A 19,763-nucleotide genomic window follows, 5' to 3' on the forward strand; every position below is an offset into this window, starting at 1 on the left:
GCAAGCGTATCTAAAAGACCCACACCAAAGAACAAAGAGGACCTCTGCTTGCTCCTCATCAGCTGAGATTTCCAACCCCACTAGACCTTCAGTCCTCTCTGAGACCTGCACTGAGAGGAATGAAGGTGTAGAATTAGGTGTGTCACAGCCACGTACTTGTGGGCAATCTGATTTTGGTACACCAACGTCAGATTGTACCAGGCAAATTTCCCTGCCCCAGCTGCTGCACCGCCGAAAGAAGTTTGCTCCCAGCCATCCACATGCCCAGCGGTTGAATGCTAGCTTGGCAAAATTGCTAGCACTTCAACTGCTGCCTTTTCAGTTGGTAGACTCTGCCCCCTTCCGTGAGTTTGTGGAATGTGCAGTTCCTCAGTGGCAGGTACCCAAACGCCACTTTTTCTCACGGAAGGCGATTCCGGCTCTCTACCAGCATGTGGAAGGCAATGTCCATGCCTCGCTGGACAGGGCGGTCAGCGGTAAGGTGCATATTACCGCTGACTCATGGTCCAGCAGGCATGGACAGGGACGTTACCTAAGTTTCACGGCGCATTGGGTGACTCTGCTGGCAGCTGGGAAGGATGCAGGACAAGGTGCAGTAGTGTTGGAGGTTGTTCCGCCACCACGCCTCCAAAATGCTAATGATTGTGACACACCTCTCTCCTCCACCCCCTCCTCTTCTTCTTCCTCCATGGCCTCTTCCTCGGAACCAGCGGTGCTCCGTAGTCGTTCAAGGGGCTACGCAAGTACGCAGGCCAAAAGATGCCATGCGGTGCTTGAGCTGGTGTGCTTGGGGGACAGGAGCCACACTGGGGCAGAGGTTCTGTCAGCTCTGCAGGGGCAAGTTCAGAGGTGGTTGACGCCACGCCAACTTAAGGCAGGAATGGTGGTTTGCGACAATGGCACCAACCTCCTCTCTGCCCTCCGACAGGGACAAATGACCCATGTGCCCTGTTTGGCTCACGTCCTTAACTTGGTGGTGCAGCGGTTCTTGGGCAGGTACCCGGGCTTACAGGATGTCCTGAGGCAGGCCAGGAAAGTCTGTGTGCATTTCCGCCGGTCATATAATGCCAGTGCTCGGCTGACGGACCTCCAAAAGGAGTTTAACCTGCCCAAGAACCGCCTAATCTGTGACATGCCCACCAGGTGGAACTCAACGTTGGCCATGCTGCAGCGGCTGCACACGCAGCAGAGGGCCATCAATGAGTACCTGTGTGACTATGGCACCAGGACAGGGTCAGGGGAGCTTGGTTTTTTTTCCCCACGCCAGTGGGCCATGATCAGGGATGCATGCACTGTCCTGTCACCATTTGAGGAGGCCACGAGGATGGTGAGCAGTGACAGTGCATGCATCAGTGACACTGTCCCCCTTGTCCACCTGTTGGAGCACACGCTGCATGGAATAATGGACAGGGCACTTGAGGCAGAACAGAGGCAGGAAGAGGAGGACTTCCTTAGCTCTCAAGGCCCCCTTTATCCAGACAGTGTTCCTGCGTGCCCGCCGATCACACAGGAAGAGGACGAGGAGGAGGAGGAGGAAGATTGTGTCAGTATGGAGGTGGAGCCTGGCACTCAGCATCAGCAGCAGTCTTTAAGGGATCAGTCCCAAGAAACACATGGACTTGTACGTGGCTGGGAGGAGGTGGCTGCGGACCATGTCGTCCTTAGTGTCCCAGAGGACTCCGGACCGAATGCCTCAGCAAACCTACGCTGCATGGCCTCCCTGATCCTGCAAAGCCTGCGTAAGGATCCTCGTATTCGTGGTATCAAGGAGAAGGACCAATACTGGCTGGCAACCCTCCTTGATCCACGTTACAAGGGTAAGGTTGCGGACCTTATCTTGCCATCGCAGAGGGAGCAGAGGATGAAACATCTTCGGGAGGCCTTGCAGAAAGGTCTGTGCAACGCGTTCCCAGAGACTGGGAGGTTACAAACTCCTGTTTCTGGACAACGTGTTGCTGAGGCTTCGGTCAGTCAAAGAAGGAGCGGTGGAGAAGGTGGCCGTCTGACCGATGCGTTCAGACAATTTTTTGGTCCGCAGCCCCAAGGTATGATTGGTTCCAGCAACCATCGCCAGCGTCTGTTTTACATGGTGCAGGAATACCTAGGGGCAAGATCAGCCTTGGACACCTTTCCCACCAAAAATCCTCTGGGTTACTGGGTCTTGAGGATGGATCACTGGCCAGAGCTTGCACAGTATGCAATTGAGCTACTGGCCTGTCCTGCATCCAGCGTTCTTTCGGAACGCACATTCAGTGCTGCTGGAGGCGTGGTAACCGATCACAGGGTGCGTCTGTCCACTGACTCGGTCGATCGACTGACCTTCATAAAAATGAATGAGTCTTGGATCACCACCAGCTACCAAGCACCTGATGCTGATGTAACCGAATAATTTTTTTTGAAATCTCAGATCCCTTCAAAGACTGCCTATGCTGATGCTGAGTGACTATTCCTGAGTAATTATCCTCTTCCTCCTCAATCATCACGCTGATAGCTTGTAAGAGCATTTTTGGTTCTGGGCGCCACCACCAGTGCCTAAGGCACAATTTTTCAGCCCCTGTTTAACAGGGGCGTGTAATTACGATTTTTGATGTAATACTTTGCAGCAGGGCTCGTTCCTGCATTCCAACTAGAGTGTCTGTGAGGGGTTGCAGTGTTGTGGCACCAGCACCAGTGCCTAAGGCCCAATTTTTCAGCCCTTGTTTAACAGGGGCGTGTAATTACAATTTTTGATGCAATACTTTGCAGCAGGGCTCGTTCCTGCATTCCAACTAGAGTGTCTGTGAGGGGTTGCAGTGTTGTGGCACCAGCACCAGTGCCTAAGGCCCAATTTTTCAGCCCTTGTTTAACAGGGGCGTGTAATTACAATTTTTGATGCAATACTTTGCAGCAGGGCTCGTTCCTGCATTCCAACTAGAGTGTCTGTGAGGGGTTGCAGTGTTGTGGCACCAGCACCAGTGCCTAAGGCCTAATTTTTCAGCTCCTGTTCAACAGGGGCATGTAATTACAATTCTTGATCTAATATTTCACAGCAGAGCCCTGTGAGGGCTTACAGTGTTGTGGCCACAGCAACACCTAAGGCCCAAATTTCTGCTGAGTATATAGGGCAGGACCCTACTTTCAAACAACTAACTTACAAACGACTCCTACTTGCAAACGGAAGGAGACAACAGGAAGTGAGAATAAATCTACCCCTAGGAAGGGAAATTCTCTCCTGTAAGAGTTAATATGGGAAAAACATTTCTCCTTTCCACTGATGCTTTCCAATCCATTGGGACAAAAAGTGAGGTGAAATCTTCTGAAGAGGAGGAAAGACAGCAAAACAAATGTCACAGGGGTGATAACCCTTCCCTATGTTTTCCAAAAAGCTTAAAAAAGATTTTTTGTCTGGAGCTAAACACGTTAAAAATGTACCCGTTCAAAATTACAAAGAGATTCTACTTAACAACAAACCTACAGCCTGTTCAGAGTATATAGGGCCTGGTGGCCCCACACCTTTCCTTATTTTAATTTGGGTGCGGGGTTCCCCTTAATATCCATACAAGACCCAAAGGGCCTGGTAATGGACTGGGGGGTACCCATGCCGTTTGTCTCACTGATTTTCATCCATATTGCCAGGAGTCAGGACCCGACATTACATTAAACCCGCAAGCAGTTTTAAATGAGATTTTTTCCTTTAAAAATGACATTTGGTGCAGGGACTGTTCTAAACACGGGAAACACGCGTCACTTTACAGGCATACTATAGACACCCCTCAGGTACGATATTTAAAGGAATATTTCACTTTTTTTTTTTTACTTTAAGCATCATTAAAATCACTGCTCCCGAAAAAATGGCCGTTTTTAAAAGTTTTTTTTGCATTGATACATGTCCCCTGGGGTAGGACCCGGGTCCCCAAACCCTTTTTAGGACAATACCATGCAAATTAGCCTTTAAAATGAGCACTTTTGACTTCGAACGTTCGAGTCCCATAGACGTCAATGGGGTTCTAACGTTCGTGCGAACTTTCGGTCCGTTCGCAGGTTCTGGTGCGAACCGAACCGGGGGGTGTTCGGCTCATCCCTACCTTTGAAATGTCATTTTGCGGTTAGACTGTTCTAAACACGGGAAACATGCGCCCCTTTACAGGCATACTATAGACACCCCCCAGGTACGAAATTTAAAGGGATATTACACTTTTATTGTTTCACTTTAAGCATTATTAAAATTACTGCTCCCGAAAAAAACTGCCGTTTTTAAAACTTTTTTTTGCATTGATCCATGTCCCCTGGGGCAGGACTCAGGTCCCCAAACACTTTTGATGACAATAACTTGCATATAAGCCTTTAAAATGAGCACTTTTGATTATTCATGTTCGTGTCCCATAGACTTTAACGGTGTTCGTGTGTTCGAACAAATATTTTGCCTGTTCGCAAGTTATGGTGCGAACCGAACAGGGGGGTGTTCGGCTCATCCCTATACAAAAACTTTTGCACATTTATTTTTGATCGTGAAGGCAATACACTAGTGTCATACTTATAAAACTTGAATTGATTGTTTTAGCCTAAAGCGCAACACATTTGTTTTAAATATTTGTCTTTGTGATAACATCTCATGTTAGTGGTACTTCTATTCATGTTATTGATTGTTTATTTGAATTCACGAGCACAGTTTTTCTTTGTTTTTATTTCATCCCGAGGGGAACCTGATCGCTGGCAGGAAGCAAGGGAGAAAAAGTTGCCAGAGAGTCAACCTCTCTTCTTGCCGGAGGTAGGTACAATGGGATGGAGTTTTGAAGGAGTATTAGAGCAGAAGCTTCACTTGCCAGGGACAGTGAAGTAGTGGGAAAGCTTCAGTAGAGACTCATCCAAGAATACAGCGGGTAGCCATGAGTAAAGCTTGAAGGGGTACAGCAGGTAGCTGTAAATTAAGCTTGAAGAGAAGTACAGCCTGAACTGTGAGTAAAGCTTGAGGGATCCAGCGGGTAGCTGTGAGTCCAGAAACCCAGTGGGTAGCGTGGGTGAAGCTTGAATAGTACAGCGGATAGCTGTGATTTGAGCTTGAGGGATCCAGCAAGTAGCTGAGAGTCCAAGAAGTACAATGGGATACTGTGAGCTGAGCTTGAATAAAACAGTGGGTAGCTGTGAGTAAAGCTTGAGAAGTCCAGCAGGTAGCTGGGAGCTAAGCTTGAAGATCTACAATGGAATACTGTGAGTGAAGTTGTTGCCATACAAGACAGCAGTTGATACAGGATACAGATTGCTGCATTCAGCTTAAAGGCCCTTTTTCTGCATTGCTGTCTGCTTCGTTCTATTTTTGGTCTGCGGAGTCTGCCAAGTTGCTATTGCATTTGCCTTAGGGGGTCCTGTGCCCTAAACCTCTCTCCCCTGTTCCTGTTAAGAGAAATAAAAACTCTTTGTTCATTTTTAAAAGTGACACTGGCACCCATCTTTTCACCTTGCACTACACCCACCATGCACCCTGAGGAGGAATGTCAGCCATCCCTGACTCTGGGGGTCACCACCAGGCCTCTGGAGGTCAGGGAGACCGCTAAACGTATATATACAGTATGTGATTCTGCACAGCCAGCCCACACTGTATCAAGAAATCTAAAGTGTGCGGTCAGCAAATGGTTAAAGAACTAAGGACTACCCCAGTTCGGTTCGCAACAGAACTTGCGAACAGGCAAAAAATTGGTGCGAATATCCGAACACCGTTAAAGTCTATGGAACACGAACATGAAAAATCAAAAGTGCTAATTTTAAAGGCTTATATGCAAGTTATTGTCATAAAAAGTGTTTGGGGTCCCGGGTCCTGTCCCAGGGGACATGTATCACTGCAAAAAAGTTTTAAAAACAGACGTTTTTTCAGGAGCAGTGATTTTATTAATGCTTAAAGTGAAACAATAAAAATGAAATATTCCTTTAAATATCATGCCTGGGGGGGTGTCCTTAGTATGTCTGTAAAGTAGAGCATATTTCCCGTGTTTAGAACAGAACCACAGCAAAATAAAATTTCTAAAGAAAAGAATGTCATTAAAAACTGCTCGCGGCTGTAATGAATTGTCGGATCCCGGCAATATAGATAAAAATCATTGGAAAAAATGCCCTGGGTCCCCCCCCCCTGTCCATTACCAGGCCCTTTGGGTCTGGTATGGATATTAAGGGGAACCCCGCACCAAAATTTAAAAAGAAAATTGCGTGGGGGTCCCCCCAAAATCCATACCAGGCCCTTAAGGTCTGGTATAGATATTAAGGGGAACCCTGCGCCAAAATGTAAAAAAAATGGGGTAGGGGTCCCCCCAAAATCTATACCAGGCCCTTAACCGAGCACACAATCTGGCAGGCTGCAGGAAAAGGGGGGCGCTCTCGCCCCCACTGAACTGTACCAGGCCACATGCCCTCAACATGGGGAGGGTGCTTTGGGGTTCCCCCAAAGCACCTTGTCCCCATGTTGATGGGGACAAGGGCCTCATCGCCACAACCCTTGCCTGATGGTTGTGGGGGTCTGCAGGCAGGGGTCTTATCAAAATCTGGAAGCCCCCTTTAACAAGGGGACCCCCAGATCCCACCCCCCCAGGTGAATGGGTATAGGGTACATTGTACCCCTATCCATTCACCAAAAAAGTGTCAAAATGGTAAAAATGACAGGAGACAGTTTGGGACAAAAAAGTGTCCAGCAATGTAACTCCATCTTTGATCACAGCGTCCGATGACCCGAGAAAAAAAAAGAAACGGAGAAAACTCTGCCTCGATGGGAGACTCCCGCTGACTGCAGGCTTTTTCCAATGACAGCTGTTATATAGCTGAGGGCGGGGCCACTTGGTGATGTAAACGGGTACCCTACCCCCTTCATGTGACGTCACGTCAGAGGGGGCGGGGTCACCAGTTTGCATCACCGGGTGGCCCCGCCCTCAGCTATATGACAGCTGTCATTGGAAAAAGCCTGCAGTCAGCAGGAGCCTCCCAGACCTGAAGGGCCTGGTATGGATTTTGGGGGGACCCCCACGCAATTTTATTATTTTGGTGCAGGGTTCCCCTTAATATCCATACCAGACCCAAAGGGCCTGGCAATGGACTGAGGGGGGAACCCATGCCATTTTTTTCAATGATTTTTACTTATATTGCCAGGATCTGGCAATACATTACAGCTGCAAGCAGCCTTACATAGTGTGGGGCGTGGACTCTGAGCCATGGTTGGCCAAAGGCACCCTGCCTTTGGCCAATCATGCCTCTAAGAGCAGTGCACGCTGTGATTGGCCAAAACATGCAGGTCAGGTGCATGCTTTGGCCAATCAGCAGCCGTCAATGCACTGCAATCTCACCGTGCATTGGCGGTCAAGCTGTTCATTATGGCGCGTTCCACAGGCACTCAAATTTCCTGCGCATGCTCCATATTGTTCGGTATTCGGCGAACGGGCAAACACCCGATGTTCGAGTCGAACTTACGTTCAACTCGAATGTCGGGCTCATCCCTACTAAGAACAGGTTGGGGAATATAGTGGTAAAAAGTGAGAACTACACACCTAACACCCTGTTACATCTCGATCATGTCAATGATACCAGTCTCTTGTCTCCAAGCCTCAGAGATCTAGTTAAGCTAAAAACATAAAGAAAGCTCTATCTGTCTCAAAAAAATTATCAAAATTTTGTTTAGGTACGGTGTTGCATGACCGTGCAATTGTCATTCAAAGTGTGACAGCTCTGAAAGACGAAAACTGGCCTGGGCAGGAAGGGAGAAAAAGTGCCCGGAAGGCAAGTGGTTAGTAAGACACAAAAGTTGGATCTTCGCAATTTTACTTCTCAAAGTATTTTGAAGTGTATAATCTCATCTGCATGGGTGTACTTAAGCTGCAAAGCTTCCCCAGACCATCACACTACCACCACCATGTGTGACTGTTGGTGTGATGTTCTTTTTATGAAATGCTGTGTTAATTTTACGCCAGATGTAACGGGATGCACACCTTCCAAAAAGTTCAACTTTTGTCTCATCAGTCCACAGAATATTTGCCCAAAATCCTTGGGGATAATCAAGATTTTTTTTGGCAAATGTAAGACGAACCTTTGTGTTCTTTTTGGTCAGCAATGGATTTGGCCTTGGAACTCTCCCATGGATGCCATTTTTGCCCAGTCTCTTTCTTATTGTTGAATCATGAACACTGACCTTGCCTCATGTAAGTGAGGCCTGAAGTTATCTAGATGTTCTTCTGGGTTCTTTTATGACCTCCTGGATGAGTCGTCATTGTACTCTTGGAGTAATTTTGGTCGGCCGGCCACTCCTGGGAAGGTTCACCTCTGTTCCAAGTTTTCTTCACTTGTGGATAATGGCTCTCATGGTGGTTTGCTGGAGTCCCAAAGCCTTAGAAATGGCTTTGTAACCATTTCCAGACTGATACATTTCAGTTGCTTTGTTTTTCATTTGTTCTTGAATTTCTTTTGATCTCAGCATTATGTGTTCCTTTTTGAGATCTTTTAGCGTGCTTCACTTTGTCAGACAGCTTCATGTTTTCACAAGCCAAGTAATGTAATGGTAGAAAAAGCTGCTTACCAGATACGTAGGACGCCTGTTACGGAGGTCTTAAGGCAGGGACAGGAAGAGACAGCTGTTTTTAACTTCAAGCCAAAACTTCAATCCTCCTCAAACCATTCAGAGTGCCGTGGTACCGCAGTGTTCTCCTTGCAAGCTTTGTTTCAATGGGATCACTTTGAAGTAACAGATGATGAGAAGGTGGAACTTTTGATAGTTTTGGATGACCTGCAAACACACTTTCTGTTTAGAAGGCTGCTGCCACCTTGCGGGTTGTAAGTTGGTGCTGTCCTTTAGGTATGGTTTGTTGTTTTCAGGTTTCAGTTTCCCCTTTGCTGTCAGGTATTCCCGCGGCCTCCTTCGACGTTCTTTCCGCAGATCGCTGCACTTCTCGCTCCAACCGCCCTGCATTCAAACCCAACCATCAATTCTGTGATTGGTGGTTGGGTTTGAATGCAGGGCGGATGGAGCGGGAAGTGCAGCGATCTGCGGACAGAACGTTTGAGGAAGCTGCGGGAATCAGTGTGTTTGACACAAGTAGTGCACCTGATTCTATTTATACAATTTGTTAAAACCGGATATTTAGGTTTTTTTTAGGTTGCAGCACTTTTAAGTCATCACCATTTTAGATTTGTTCACATTGTTTTTGATATAATTTTATTGAGATGACAGTTGGTTGGGGGTAGCGCAGATTGTCTTCGTTATGCAATCTCTCCTAGTTAGTCCCATCCCCACACAGTTAGAACACACACACGAGGGAACACACAGTTAACCCCTTGATCGCCCCCTAGTGTTAACCCCTTCCCTGTCAGTGACATTTTTACAGTAATCAGTGCATTTTTATAGCAATGATCGCTCTATAAATGCCAATGGTCCAAAAAATGTGTCAAAAGTGTCCGATCTGTCCGCTGCAATGTCGCAACACCGCTAAAAATCACAAATCACCTCCATTACTAGTAAAAAAAAATAAAAAATAATAAAAACAAGAAAAAATGCCATAAATATTTACCATAGTTTGTAGACGCTATAACATTTGCGCAAACCAATCAATATACGCTTGAAGAATACATATCGGCCTAAACTGATGAAGAAATGTGTTTTTTGAAAAAAATTTGGGGGGGATATTTATTATAGCAAAAAGTAAAAAATATTGTTTTCTTTTCAAATTTGTCTCTCCTTTTTTGTTTATAGCCCCCCCCAAAAAAAAAAACGCAGAGGGGATCAAATACCACCAAAAGAAAGCTCTATTTGTGGTAAAATCATTTAAAAACGGCATTTTATATTTACTCGGGTTATCTTTGCTTAATATTAAAATTTATTTGATGATCTGAATCATTTAAAGTGTGAAAAATATGCAAATAAAAAAAAAAACAATTTAGGAAGGGGACAAATACTTTTCCACAGCACTGTATATAGTTTTGGTAAGACGATTATGAAGTGATTGTAAATCAAACTGAGTTTGCAACGCATGTGGCCAGATTTACAGGAAAAGTTCTCAGCTTTGCACATTAGAGTGTAAGCCCCTCTGCAGCAGGGGCCACTGTAATGGCTCTAATGTAATGTTCTTGAAGTTGGGCTTACACTATATTTGCGTCCTTGGCTAAGCCCTTCCTGTAATGAAGAAAATAAAAGTAAAGTAACTTCTTTCAGCTCAACTCTTGTTTGCGTCTATTAGTTCTGTCCTCGTTCTCAGCTCTGTGTCTCAGGCAGTCCCTTTTGTTCTGCTGATGTGCTAATAGTCTGAATTATCACATTAAATGACAATATGAAGAGATGTTCCCACTTGAGATGGATCTATTTATTACCGTGACGCGTACCAGTCAGTTTTTGTGAAATCGCGAAGCCCTCTGGATTTCTTTTTTGACATTAAAATACTTGGTGCTAAGTAGTCAGAATTGCCTGGAACGTCTGAATTGTTGGAATATCACAAGGCTCATCTGATTTGAGAAAGTAGTCATTATGACAACTGTCACTTTATCTCCTGACTAATTCGTTTTCTAAAGACATCTTTGAGAGAGAGTACAGGAAACAAGAAGGGGAAAAAGAAAAAAGTTGGTGGGCCGAACTTTATATTTTCAGCGTCAGGATTCTTAAAAGAGGAAATAAAGGGCAAAATTCAAAATGAAATATATGAAAAAGTCTGTCACTAGTTTTATTACAGTCCTCCCCATAGCATGGATTATATGGGCGACTTTTGGTGGACACCTGACCATCTCATCTATCTAAATGGTCAATAGTATGTGACACCCTCCAAATTGTTGAGTTCTGGGATTTCCATTAACAGGGTACTAATAATGGTACTGTAGTCAAGGACATTTTATATGGCCAAATGTTGGTGGATACCTAACCATCTCATCTACCTAAAGGGTCAATAGTACCTGACCATCTCATCTACCTAAATTGTCAATAGTATGTGACACCCTCCATATTTTTTAGTTCTTGGGTTTCCATTGAAAGGTACTGTTAATGCTATAGTACTCAATGTCATTTTAGATTATATGGCCAAATAATGGTGGACACCTGACCATCTCATCTACCTAAGAGGTCAATAGTACCTGATCATCTCATCTACCTAAAGGGTCAATAGTGTGTGACACCCTTCAATTTTTTTTGTTTTGTAGGGTAATGTTAATGCCACAAAAGACATTTAAAAAATTGTGCACTCCCAACCTTGTAAGAAGTGTTTGGGAAGGCCATTTGTTGCAGCCAGCTCCATGTTGACATGGCTTGTTGTGTCCTGCACAGTACCAATTTCAATACTCTGAACTACGGAATTACAAAGACAATTCCAAATATGTGTACAGTACAATTATATATATATATATATATATATATATATATATATATATATATATATATATTTATTTATATATAATACATAAAATGTAAAAATACTTTTTGTGAAAGTCCACGTGATGAGAAAAGTCCTCGATTTAGTATTCATATGAAAGTCATAACGCCAAAACAAATGTCCACCACCAATGCATTTTAAGAATCCGTGCATCAAACCACCACCTTATTGATAAAAATGCAGGCTTACCAAGTTTGAATGACCCTCTAACTAAAGAGAAGTCATAAAGAGCCCATGAGTATGATCACACTACGGCTCTCCCAAGGTCACAGGAATCCTTAATAGATCTTCCACGCGTCACCATCCAATAACGCTCAAAAAGAGATATAGAAGCAAACGCTCCACATAGTGTAAAATCTTCTTGAGAAAAAATTTTAATGTTAAAAATGCGCTTACATCAATAGTTCAAAAGTTTGTGCAATAAAAAATGCTCTAAGCTGTCAAACTTCAGGAAGATGTCACAAATCAAGAAACATATAGGGCGGAGTTATGTGCTGACTTCATCACGTTGTGACAAATATCTCATAGTAAAGCTGGTGGTTTTTATATTTTATAATTCACTATATGATTTATTTTTAATTTTCTTACACGCAAGCATAGTTTCTTGGTTCTAAATTCTATTCAGTACCAATGCTGATTGTGAGACAAGTCTTCTCGCCCAACATTAGTACCTGACCTCATAAATTCCCATAGGCACAATCCAGGATATTGTGGAAAGCCTTCCTAGAAGATTGATGGCTATTGTATTTGAAATAAGTGTGACCTTGCACAGCCAAATGGCAGACCTCCATCCCTGTTGTAGGTTACAGGAAAGAAGAGAAAATTGGGACTTTAAATGAGGCCCGCCACAAAAATAATAAGAACAGAATAGGTGCATTAATATATGCATAAATAAATAGTTTATTATTATAATCTAAAATTCATACCAGACTCTTGAAAAAACATTTGTATCAAATAAATTGTTAGTCACATGACTTACACTTGAAAATATAATGCTCATAGCATGCAATACATGCTAAAGTCTGCATGATCCTATCACTTGGAAAGGTATTCAGACATATGATGGTCAATACACCATATTCACAGGACACTATGCACGATATGTGCACACATATCACAACTGGACTGTGCTGTGGCTATCCGGCCTTCCTTTGGCTGTTCTCCTTGGTCCTTGGAGGCTTTTCCCGCCTTAACCCCAGGGGAGACACCTACCCGAGATCCCCACAAGTTCCCGTGCAGAGGCTGGGCCCAGCCTTGGGGCAGAGTTTATATTGTCGTATTACACTCCTGATGAGAGTGGCTGTAACACCATGAAACGCGTCAAGTGCTATTGGATGCTAAGATAAAGATAAATCTGGTTCTATAATGTACCATTTTCATGTATTAAATGTATTATCTATGTCTATCATGTCAGCTCATCAATTGTATTGCATGCTATGAGCATTATATTTCAAGTGTAAGCCATGTGACCACCAATTTATTCGATACAAATGTTTTTTCAAGAGTCTGGCATGAATTTTAGATTATAATAAACAATTTATTTATGCATATATTTATGTACCTATTCTGTCTTATTATTTTTATGGCGGGCCTCATTTAAAGTCCCAATTTTCTCCTCTTTCCTGATGGCTATTATAGTCGCCAAGGGAAGGAGAGCAAGTCCATATTGTTGGGAATGGGAAGTCTAAGAAGCTTATACGAGTGTGATGGTTAGGGGTCCAAAAGCGTTTGTTCTATAAAGTAGTTTTTACACAACAAAGCTGGCCGTACACCAATAGTAATACGTTGGGAAAGTTCCATTCATTTTCTAATACTTAGTGGAGTCAAGCAATTATCATTTTTAACCATAGTGACAAGAAAATTAGAAAGAGCAGGATGGAAAATTGTTCTTGAACTAATGAAATTCTAACTATGAATGTGAACCAAATAGGGGGGTACACCACTACAGGGTGGTACTGTAGGTGGCCAAACACATATTGACAGTGCCATGTCCTAAATCATGTATTGGACGAATAATGCAGAAAAAACATGGACTTTATAGGCACACCATTAATTAAAATAAAATTTTATTGAACAACATAATCTATAAAGAGCTATACATAAAAAAATGGATTCAAATTAAAAATTCATTTTACCGTATATACTCGAGTATAAGTCGAGTTTTTCAGCACATTTTTTTGTGCTGAAAGTGCCCCCCTCGACTTATACTCGAGTCAAGCACTTTTCTGCAGCAAAAATTTTCATTTTCCGAACCAACTTTGGGGCCCCGTATCTCAGGGCCACTTAGCTGGAGTTCCTAGCACCAAGTGGCCCCGAGATACGGTGCCCCAAAATTGGTTTGGAAAATGTCATTCTCTGCTGCAGAAAAGTGCTTGACATTTTCTGAACCAAATTTGGGGCCCTGTATCTCAGGGCCACTTGGTGCTAGGAACTCCAGCTTTGGATATTTTATGGTGCTAGTTCCACTAGGTTTGCACACCAAATTTGGGGTTCCTAGCATTAAGTAGCCCCGAGATACGGGGCCCCAAGTCGGTTAACTGTGTCCATCTGCAGCAATGTCATTTCGGGACCCTTTGGGTTCAGAGACGCCAAATATTGGCTGCAGCTAAGGGGCATCTAGGAACCCTTAACTACCAAGTTTGAAGTTTGGGGGACCTATGGCTGCAAATGGGCACAGTGAGGCTGCAAATGGGCATTGTTGACCCTCTTTTCCACTTACAGTAGCTGTGCTTTTCTCACCCTCGTCTTATACTCGGGTCAATACGTTTTTCCCTTTTTGTTGTGGTAAATTAGGGCCTCGACATATACTCGGAACGACTTATACTCGAGTATATACGGTAAACCAATTTTTATATACAGCTCTTTAAAGATTATGTTTTTCAATAAAATGATATTTTTAACAAATTGTGTGCCTATAAAGTCCATGTTTTTTTTTCTGCACTAGCTATGAATGTGGTTCAGGAAACATTGTACATGTTCTAATGTGCATATTCTAGGCATAAAGAAATCCTGAATAGCATGTCTGGAATTCTATTCAAGTAGCAGGTCAAGAAAAAATATTTAAGGGCTTTTCAAAGAAAAATACGTTGACTTGAAGATGGCAAGATCAAATATTCTGATGAATGATTTTTTTCAGAATTTTCGTACAAATGTTCAAACAAAATTCTATTTGTATTTGGACAACTTTAGGTTAAAAAAAGGACACTTGGACATTCAAAGCAACTAATAGAAAAGCACCTTGAATCCTCAGAAACCCTAACTGATCCACACACAGGGGAATGCAAAATGCCTTATAAAGGAAGGTCCAATTCATATGTACTATCCCTTTATTGGATAAATGATTGGACTAATAATCCACTGTGAGTTTTTAGAATTGTAACCTTTTCTAATATTTGATTGTTTTCTTAACCACTTCAGCCCCGGAAGGATTTGCCCCCTTCTTGACCAGAGCACTTTTTGTGATTCGGCACTGCGTCACTTTAACTGACAATTGAGCGGTCGTGCGACCTTGCACCCAAACAAAATTGACGTCCTTTTTTCCCCACAAATAGAGCTTTCTTTTGGTGATATTTGATCGCCTCTGCGGTTTTTATTTTTTGCGCTATAAACAAAAAAAGAGCGACAATTTTGAAAAAAAAGCAATATTTTTTACTTTTTGCTATGATAAATATCCCCCAAAAATATATAAAACATTCAACTCACATGACAGCGATCACTGCTTCCGATGACAGGGAGCACTAGATCTCTGTCTTGTCACTAGGCAGAATGGGGAACTGCCTTGTTTACAAAAGCATCTCCCCGTTCTTCCTCTCCATGACACGATCACCGGGCACCCAGCGGACATCGAATCTGTGGGACCTACGGCCATGGAGCATGCGGCGGGCGCGAGCGCCCACAATGCCGCGTCTTAAAGGGGACGTACCTGTACGCTCATTTGCCCAGCCGTGACATTGTGCCGACGTATATCGTCGTGCGCTGGTTGGCAAGGGGTTAAAAGAAGGCATCCAATCATTTTTTTTTTAAACAAACTGAGTCTGCTAGAACTATGGAATACTAGCTCACATTTTTACATTTTTTTTTTCAATCAACAATTAAAATGATCTTGGACTCTTTTATCGATTTTTGGTCTGGTGTTCCTTTCTGTATTTCTGTGACCCCCATTAGGAAATTAATTGTTTTTTTTTACTTCCTTCATTAACCTATTTTAAATGGACTTTATGAACAATGCAAACAACTTAAAATGGATACAAAGTCAAAAGGTTTTTTACCTTAATGCATTCTTTGCATATACCTGAGCCCTATCTCTATCCAGCGATGTGCATGAGTACCTCGGCCGTCTGGGATTCTCCCTCCTGATTGGCTGAGACACAGCAGCGGCGCCATTGGCTCCTACTGCTGTCAATCAAAGTCAGTTAGCCAATCAGGAGAGAGCGGCAGCGGGGCCTAACCACGGCTCCATGTCTGAATGGACACACGGAGCTGAGACTCGGCTTGGGTGCCCCCATAGTAAGCTGCTTGCTGTGGGGGCACTCGGCAGAAGGGAGGGGCCAGGAGTGCCAGTGAGGGACCTGAGAAGAGGAGGATCTGGTCTGGTCTGTGCTAAACCAACTGAACAGGTAAGTATAACATGTTTGTTATTTTTATTAAAAAAAAAAAAAATAGAGACTTTGGTATCACTTTAAAGTACAACTTTAGCCAATACTTTTTTTTTAAGCAGCTACAGCTAAAGATATAGGGGTTGATTTACTAAAGGTAAATAGACAGGTGCACTGCTGAAAAATTTGTTCATTTTTATTTTCCTTTTATTTGTTTTTGTTTGGGTTTTTTTCATGTCATTCGTTATGATTGCAATTCGAAAATTCGTAAATTCCAAAAACTCTTAAGATTCGAAAATCCGAAAAAAAGAAAGAAAATTCTAAAATTCTAAAGAATAACTAACTAACTAATAATAACTAACTTTAAAATTATAGGTATTGGAATTTCCTTTCAGATTTGGTTGTTAGTGAATGTAACGAATACGAATTTATCCGAAGTTACGAATTATCCGAAATAATGAATGCTGCATCTAAACAAATGGAATGGAACAAATTAATAATAAATAATACTAATAATAATACGTTTTTATTAAAGGATTTGTCCCAAACTGTCTCCTGTAATTTTTACCATTTTGACACTTTTTTTGGTGAATGTGTAGGGGTACAATGTACCCCTACACATTCACATAGAGGGGGGGGATCTGTGGGTCCCCTTGTTAAAGGGGGCTTCCAGATTCCGATAAGCCCCCTGCCCGTAACTTCGGATAAATTCGTAACTTTGGATAAATTTGTATTCGTTACATTCACTAACAGCCAAATTTGAAAGGAAATTCCAATACCTAGAATTTAATAGTTAGCAATAGTTAAGTTATTATTAGTTAGTTATTATTTCAGATTTTCAAATTTTCGGGTTTTCGGATTTTCGAATTTCAAACTTCCGAATTTTTGAATTTCGGAATTTTCGAATTTATGAATTTTAGATTTTTAGAACTTTAGAATTTTCAAATTTACGAATTTACAGATTTACGTATTTTCGAATATTCAAATTAACGAATATTCGGAAAAATTTGTTAAACGGGTTTTCGTTCATTCGGATATTTCCGAATTAACGAATTTGTCGAAATTTGTTAAAAAAACGAATTTGGAACGAAACAAATTGCACATGTCTAAAGGTAAATAAACTGTGTACTTTGCAAAGTGCATTTGCCCTCTGCAAGTGGGGTTGCTCCGGAAGTTAATGAGGGGAAGCTCTGCTGACTTCCATCATCCAATCACGAGCAAGCAAAAATGTTTTGCTTATGATTGGGTGCAAAGTGAAGCTTTACATAATTTACTAAGCTCTGGAGCAACTGCACTTGTAGAGTGCAACTGCACTTTGCAAAGTGCACAGTCTTTAGTAAACAACCCCGTTGTCTCTTTAAATATTTTGTTTTCTTTTTTTTTTACTATTTTTGTTTTTTTGAGAAAAAAAATTACCAGAGGTATTTTTTTGATACAAGAACAGATCCAGGATAGATAAAAAAAGAAAAGCATCTGTAACCCTCAGGGGCCATTTATTTTAAAGCATTTTGCCAAAATGGTAACATTTCACTGAACTGTCCCAATTTTAGCTGGAATAAATATAACGAAAACGTAGTTTTATTCATCCCTGTATGTCATCATTGTGGGAAATGATCGTAGGTTCTCATCAAGGTAGAAGTACTGAGCGCTTAGACACCACGTTAGTTACCAAGTTACATGTAAAGGATCTCTCTACTAATTCATTCATTTTATCTACCGTAGTCATAGGCCTGCGCACAGGGTGTGCCGGGTGTGCCCAGGCACACCCTAATCACCCCGTGCACATTAGTGTTATCGTTCTGTGTAGCAGCAGAAGCAGGGGAAAGATCTCCCTCTTACCGGCTCTGCCATAAGAGAAGTGTTTATGCTCTTCTCTTTCACTGTGCCGGCAGGGAGATCAATGTGCCGGGGTCATATATATGTAAACACCCGCACACATGCATGTGTATTTGAGCTTAAGGGTGCACACCCTAATGCAATAGGCTGCGCACACCTATGAACGTAATATATTTCATTGTTTTCTGCAATGTTATTCTATTTTAGTGCATGTTGAGCTGTCTTCTAACTTAAATAACAAATCCCCTTAAAATACAGACTGAAAATAAAATACTTGAAATAATGAGACAAAATATAATAATTCAAAATATAGGCTCGGTGAAACTACTCTTCCTTTAAGATGTAAAGACTGTAAATCTTTCATATAATATATGCTCGCTGAAGTGAACTCATTTATATCCACTAAGATGACTGACTGCCTATTTTACAGATCTGACAGCCTAAAATCCTCAAAGTCCATCAGACATTATGTGGAACAGGAATACCAGGGGGGTGGGTGGGTGACAAGTATCACCAAATCTAGATTTTCTGTTGTGCTTCAGTAAACCTCCTCCGATCACACTGAGCGACTGATTTTTTTTTTTTTATGGAATCCTGTCCAGCCTAGCATTTATCACTTAATATATCCCATGAGGTTCAGAAGAAATAAAATAAAATAAAATAATAAATAATATTAAAAAAATAATTAAATTAAATAAGGTTCAAAAGAAATGTTATTTTTCCTTTTTTGCTTCTTGGCACACTGGCAGCATATGATGGGCACACTGGCAGCGTTTGATGGGCACACTGGTGGCAGCTATTTGATGGGCACACTGGCAGCGTTTAATGGGCACACTGGCAGCATTTGATGGCACAGTGGCAGCGTTTGATGGGCACAGTAGCAGTGTATGGCACAGTGGCAGCGTTTGATGGCACAGTGGCAGCATTTAATGGGCACAGTGGCAGCGTTTAATGAGTACAGTGGCAGCATTTGACACAGTGGCTGCAATTAATGGCATAGTGGCAGCATTTGATAAGCTCAGTGGCAGTGTTTAATGGGCACAGTGGCAGCGTTTGGCACAGTGGCTGCAATTGATGGCACAGTGGCAGCGTTTGAGGGCACAGTGGCAGCGTTTGAGGGCACAGTGGCAGTGTTTAATGGGCACAGTGGCAGCGTTTGGCACAGTGGCTGCAATTGATGGCACAGTGGCAGCGTTTGAGGGCAAGGTGGCAGCGTTTGAGGGCACAGTGGCAGCGTTTGATGGGCACAGTGGCAGCGTTTAATGGGCACAGTGGCAGCGTTTGGCACAGTGGCTGCAATTGATGGCACAGTGGCAGCATTTGAGTGCACAGTGGCTGCAATTGATGATTTTTTTTCACATTTTTTTTGCGCCCCTCCACCCAAAAAAAATTTGGAGCACCAGCCGCCACTGTTTTCATCCCTTATGGGGGGTTGTTCTTCAAAGAATAAGAGTCCATCCACTGATACTCACCTTCTCTGTGGTCCCAGCTCCATTGGAGTTGGGAATCCTGACCCCCTGCATAAGCTCCACAAAAAAAATTATGTTGGAGCTCACAGAGAGGTAACTTTTCCTCTTCCCCTCATGTGACGATTGGCTGCCCAAACCAATCACCATGGGAGAAAGGGTTACACTCCCCCATGATCAAAATTAGTGGGTATTAGGAGGATCATAGAGAACAATGGTGGTCTGGATCCAACCTCTTAAAGCAGAAAGGTACATTTAACCTATTCTTGTCTCCGAATATCACTCAAATCATCCTCTCAAGACCTCCCACTCTTAAGCTCCCTTGTCCCCCCCTCACTTGCTCACCTCCAGGACTTCTCCAGAGCCTCTCCCATCCTCTGGAACTCTCTACCTCAGTCTATCTGGCTCCTACTCTAGTTGCCTTTAGGCGATCCCTGAAAACTCATCTCTTCAGGGAAGTCTGTCATGCCTCCAACTAACTGAACTTTTATCCATTCCATCAGCTCACCTCC

The sequence above is a fragment of the Aquarana catesbeiana genome, linkage group LG09 (assembly GCF_042186555.1).
Source record: "Aquarana catesbeiana isolate 2022-GZ linkage group LG09, ASM4218655v1, whole genome shotgun sequence".
NCBI classification, from domain to species: Eukaryota; Metazoa; Chordata; class Amphibia; order Anura; family Ranidae; genus Aquarana; species Aquarana catesbeiana.